The sequence below is a fragment of the Hippocampus comes genome, unplaced genomic scaffold, assembly GCF_001891065.2.
Source record: "Hippocampus comes isolate QL1 unplaced genomic scaffold, H_comes_QL1_v1.1 scaffold345, whole genome shotgun sequence".
NCBI lineage: Eukaryota > Metazoa > Chordata > Actinopteri > Syngnathiformes > Syngnathidae > Hippocampus > Hippocampus comes.
The window spans coordinates 680,305-686,559 of NW_017805538.1; the positions used below are offsets into that span (position 1 = coordinate 680,305).

At 39.3% G+C, this 6,255-nt stretch overlaps 1 protein-coding gene across 4 annotated transcripts in view; it reads left to right on the forward strand.

The window, feature by feature from the left end:
- The window catches only part of LOC109520925 (sodium- and chloride-dependent GABA transporter 2-like), a 28,681-nt gene that overhangs the window by 5,242 nt on the left and 17,184 nt on the right, over positions 1-6,255 (forward strand). Inside the window, exon 1 of one of the 4 annotated variants that reach the window (XM_019878535.1) lies at positions 1,089-1,168. The exons of 2 other annotated variants lie outside the window; for them this stretch is intronic. The gene's annotated coding sequence lies outside the window, so the exon portion shown is untranslated. Of the gene's footprint in view, positions 1-1,088; positions 1,169-4,577; positions 4,600-6,255 lie in introns of those variants that run through there. One more of the 4 variants, XM_019878537.1, reaches the window with a different exon arrangement.

Sequence of the window (6,255 nt, forward strand, 5' to 3'; positions counted from 1 at the left end):
TTGATATATAAACATAATTTTTCCCCTCATAAATGTTTTATCTGGAATAATCGTTACATCTTATACAAGAATAGATCATTATTTCTCCATAATTGGTTCAACAATAAAATAATCCTGGTCAATCAACTAACCAATAATCAAGGTTTCCTTTTAAATTACTCTGAATTTTTGAATAAATTTAATCTACCGGTCACCCCAAAAGAATTTGCTTTGCTCATGGATGCTATTCCTTCTGGAATATTGATCCTCTTGAAAGGGGTGGACAGAACAACCTCCACACCAACCCTGGACCCCAAAATGACTGCTATCGGCAAATCCTGTTTTACGTCAACATCAGTCAGAAATAACAACCGTAACATACATTCCCTAGCTGTTTCAAAAAGATATTTCAACAATCCCACACATTATTACCTACTGGTCTGGTTTTGTTGATAATCTACACTGGGGAAAAATCTGGTCTCTCCCATACGAATACCTCCTGACTAATAAAGTAAGGGAAATCTCTTTTAAAATGAGACACAAATACTATCCCACCAAGCATTATCTTCTTAGGTTCAAGAAAGACATCTCTGTTGATCGTTCATTTTGTGGAATGTACCCTGAAACAATGGTTCACTTGTTCTGGCAATGCCCGGCATATACCAACAAATTTTGGAAAGCTGTATACAGATTTACTATTGATCGTATTGACTCTGACTTTATGCTATACTGGAAAAATGTACTATTTGGGTTCTACAAAAGTAAGGAAAAAAACACTAAACAAACCTTCATTATAAATTTAATAATTATTCTCGCCAAGTTCCATATCCACAAATCCAGATGGAGTAATTTAAAACCTATTTTCTTAATTTTTGAAACAGAAATAAAGCAGTACCTAAGTTCTATTATGGATTCTAAAAACAAGAAAGCTGTTAAAACTCTGGCTATATGCTCCTTATTTGAAATTTTTGTTTAAAATCCCCTGGCTTCTTTTTTGTTTAAATGTTTGTAATATGTGTATGTATTAATAACATGTTCATTTTGTTTTCTGTTTATTGAGAATTGTACTATGACTTGTTCGAATAAAGATTCATGTAAAAAAAAAAAAAGTCACTACTGGAGCAAACCATTTGTTTGCTAGGACTCGGGGGAACAACCTGCCGTGTCCAATTCTATGGTGCACGTAAAGGTAAGCTAAAATCATGTCCATTTATCCGTATTTATATCTCGCTTTCTTGGAGCTCTTAATTAAGCATAACATCAAATGACTCAACTCAGTTACACAAATGATTTTGCCCTGTACATTACGTTTCAGTTTGGTTTCGACGAGAGGATGGTGAACCTGTTATGCGCTTGTTTGCCCGTCCGTTTTATTTAGGTTAGTGAGTAGCGGGACCATGTGTTTTTGTTTTTTGTTTTTTTACATATAATATACATAATATATTATGCGGCCATAATTGGGATTGTTTTAAATTGCGAATTGAATTGTCCCCGTTCAACTGAAACTGAAATATTCATTTGGAATCATTCTATGTTGAAGCTTCAAACTGAATCAATAAGACCAAAGCTTGGCAAATAAAGGGACATGAACTCGTATGGCATGATCTTCACTCGTATGCTATAGCTTGTTTGTACACTGCCGAAAGATGTTTGTGCGTCAGCTGCACAATGTAGATAAAAGCACACGTGCCCGATGCGGTGAGTCCTTGGGGAAATCACATCCTAGGTCAGTTTGGCAGCCAAAGCAAGGATTAGAAACGACATTGTCATTTCATCATTCATACTATGAAGATTTGTGTGCATCAGGCTTGTGGTCTTTGAAATTGGAAATTTAATATTGACAAACCGCATCGAAAAAAATTGGAGTGATGTTTACTCGGAAAGCCACAGTCAAATTTGCAATTATTTTTTTTTGGTATGTTGTACAGTACTTGCAAAGTATGAGTTTATAAAAAAAAAAAAAAAAAAAAAGGGGGGGCATGGGGGATTCACTCAAGAGTTGAGGAAGAAACCCACAAAGTCCAAGTTGGGAGACTGAATCACCTGAGTCATGCTGCTCCTACTGTGTATTATTGCGTTTCCTGTGTTAGGCGGAATACTTAAAGACCATTTTGGGTGTACAGTATCCCTTTGGAGGCACTGGCTATGGAATTTAATCCATCCATCCATCCATCTTCTGATCCGCTAAACCTCATAAGAGTCGCGGGTGTGCTGGAGCCTATCCCAGTTGTCTTCGGCAGTAGGCCGGGACACCCTGAACTGGTCGCCAGCCAATCGCAGGGCACACATAGACGAACAACCATTCGCACTCACATTCACACCAGGAACAATTTAGAGCAGGGGTGTCAAACTCATTCTTGTCGCGGGCCACGTTGTAGTTACGGTTTCCCTTGGAGGGGCGTAATGAAATTTTGGGAAACCATATATATTTAATCACCTCCACATATTACATACACAGCGCACAATAAATTAATGGATGACTAATTTTAAAATCAGAAGTCAAGAATAATGACTGTTATTGTGGATTACATATGACAATTTGAAATTTTGGTTCAGACTTTAGCAAGCATAATGGAACTTGACATGCTTGATTTGCTTTCGCGGGCCACATAAAATGATGTGGCGGGCCAGATCGGGCCCCCGGGCCTTGGCTTTGACACCTGTGATTTAGAGTATTCCAGTAACCTGCCACGCATGTTTTTGGAATATGGGAGGAAACCCACGCAGGCACAGCGAGAACATGCAAACACTACACAAGAAAGCCGAAGCCAGAATTGAACCCTGCACCTTTGCACTGTGAGGCCGATTCGCTAACCAGTTGCCCAAGCTACCGCCCTGGCTATGGAAATGCTAAGTCAAATTTGGATACTATATTAAAGGGCAACAGATGAGAAATCAACGTTTTATTTTTTCATTGTTTACACCAGATGTGCTTCTTCATCTGCTCCACACCAAGATTATTTTAATTAAATATTAAAGTTTCGCAAAAGTAATGGAACAGATCAACTTGAAATAGATTCAAATAAATAAGACTTAATATTTAGTTTGAAATCCTTTGCTTGCAATAACGGCATTAAGCCTGTGACTCGTTAAGATCACATCACGCAGAATTTGCCTTCTTTTCTCATCCTTTTCCAATCTTCCACTGCAGCCTCTTTTAGTTGTTATTTATTTTGGAGGTTACTATAACTGATCAAATATATATATGCTCTGGAGCAGTTTTCCCCAACATTTATTGAACCAAGGCCCATATTTCATTCAGGAAAAAAATTTTACCGCACGCCATTAAATATATTCATTCATTTTCCGATCCGCTTTATCCTAACAAGGGTCACGGGGGGTGCTGGAGCCTATCCCAGCCGTCTTCGGGACACCCCGAACTGGTTGCCAGCCAATCGCAGGGCACATATAGACAAAAAACCATTCACACTCACAGTCACGGTCACACCTAGGGACAATTCTGAGTGTTCAGTCAGCCTGCCATGCATGTTTTTGGAATGTGTGAGGAAACCGGAGAACCTGGAGAAAACCCACGCAGGCCTGGGGAGAACATGCAAACTCCAGCAGGGATTGAACCCAAGACCTCTTCATTGGGAGGTTGATGCTCTAACCACTGGACCACTGGGCTGCCCATTAAATATATATTAAAAATTAATCCTTTTTCGTCCAAATAAATCATACCTTGTTTGAAAAAAAAAAAACCCACTCATCCACACCTAACCGTATACATGCGATTTTATACCACATTTACAAGCACAAGGAGAGTGGGAGTCACTAACCATGAAAGAGAATCAAACGATTAAGCCAATTTAACAATTTGTTTTTAGACTAACGTAATAAGCTTTTATTCATTTCAACAAGACTCACACCTTTTGAGTTTTTGATGAAAAAAAAATTGACTGAAATTACAGGGGTGTATTCATATAATTTTAGAATGAATTGGGGCTGGGGGGGGGATTACATTTTAATTTCTATCTATTATGTAGGGCAGGTAACAAACAATAATTTTGTAAAGAAGACACACTTTGGATCTAGTACAGCGGTGGGAAACTCCGGTCCTCCAGGGCCGCTGTCCTGCCTGTTTTAAATGTCTCCCTCCCCATGCACACCTGATTTAGATGATCAGGATTGTGAGCTGATCATCGAGAAGATACATTGAAAACAGGCAGAACAGCGGCCCTTGAAGGACCGGAGTTGCCCACCCCTGATCTAGGATGCACACTTGAACTACTTGTTTATCCAAAAGAATATCAGATTTCTCCATCTCAACTTGGCTTTTTATTATAAAATGGCATTTTACAACCAGCTTTGTGCATTTATTTATGTAGGTCACATTAACAAAAGAGAGATGGTCATTTTGTTTTGAAAAGACCAATCATGAGTGCATCTTGCACAACTTCTGGCCTTCTGTGTGCAAAAAAATTGCCAGTCATGGCTACAACAGTGTCCTTGTTGTTTCTTTTCTTTATCTCTGAACGAAGGGTCTCTCTTATCTTTTCAGGTGTCTCCAGACACACCAACTGTAACGTTCTGTATCGGCTCTTGTTTACGGGGAAGCACATGACCTTAGCTGATGAAAAGGGCCTGTCACAGCTTACTGGCACCTTCTGCTCTAGAGAGGTCTTGTACAGTGAAATTCCTCTACAACGAAATCATGTTTGCAGCAAGAAATTTTTCACAACAGGGGGTTTTTCACTGTAGCAAATTTGATCTCAGATGTAAACACACACGCACGCGCGCACACACACACACACACACACACACACACACACACACACACTCAAACGTATGTGTACACTCACACATAAACGTATGTGTACTCTTTATTTTTATTCCAATAGGGCATAAGTATGAGCATGCACTTATTTGACACGTCATGTAGTCAGTGTAGAAAGAAAAAAAGGGAAAGTAATTGTGAAATTTACGATCAGCATTCACTTTCCCTGACATCAATTTCTTGGATAATGTATTTTATTTTGCTTCCTCCGTCTTTCATTTTGATGACTTTTCCCCTCTCTTCGAGCGTCAGAGCTCTTGTCTTAGCTGCTTGACATCCAAAGGTCCGTTGTGTAATGATTTTAGCAATGCAACATTCTTGCTGCGTCTGCAACTAAAAATAACAAATACTTCCTGGACTACTGCGCATGTGTAAACCACTGTGGTGGTTGCTGTTGCCGTTTCCGAACGAAGCAGTAGAGGTTCGCTGTTGGATAGACTTCGTAGTAGTGAATCTCGTCGTGAGGCAAGAGCAGAGAAAAATATTTTGTATAACACAACAGGGTTTTTTTTTCGTTGTATGTGGGGCAGGAAAGTGGGAATGGTGTTAATGCATGAAGATTTTTTCACACTAGGGGGTATTTTCACCCATTTAGGTTTCGTTGTAGAGGAGTTTCACTGTATATCGAATTCATATCCAAACCCATGCAGTCGTGTTGACAAAAAGCAATCATGTAGTTTTGAGGATTTCGCCTGTCATGTAAAAACTTTATAATTCAAAATGTTAACCAGAAAGCATGAATGAATATAGCAGGAGCATCATGCTTTGGTTGATAAAACAGACACACGTGTTGTCTCCCATGAGATGACACTGGAGTTAAGACTTCAGGAATTTTTTTTCATTCAGACTAAATGTCAGTCAAACAAAATAAGATGAAAATAAACAGAGATGAAAGTCCTCCGGATTTTCCCGGACTTCCGGGTTTTTCAAAATTTTATGAAAATTTCTCAGGAGAATTGAGGAAAATTTGCATAAAATTAATCCGGATATTAGTTGACAACATTGAACGAAGACGCGTTTGAGTTCGTTGTATTGCTTTCACGAGCGTAGCCATATTGAGGCACTAACACTAGTAACAGTAAAGAGATTTTTATTTGTGTAATAACGACAGAAGACATGACGGCGTTTGACTAATGGTTTAGTAGAACGAATGGCAACTCGCAACAACAGTAGCAAGCGTCATTTTGCCTCTTGGGTTATACCATCTCAACTAGAACGTGGGGGATAGTCCACAAACAATTTTCGTCTCTTTATAAACACACCTGCTAAACCCCAGTGGAACGAATAAAAGACACCGTGGACAAGACAGTTGTCGTAAAAAATATATTTGGCCAAAAAGGGAAAAACACAGATTGGCAGAAAATCGTGTCCGTCCGACTTCGAGTGTCGTCTCGGCTAACTTAGCTTAGCTGTTGTCATGTGTGACGTCATTTGCGTCGGCGCTGATTGGTTGAAATCAAAAGACGCGCTTGCGTACATGTTTGCGCTGAAGCACGCAC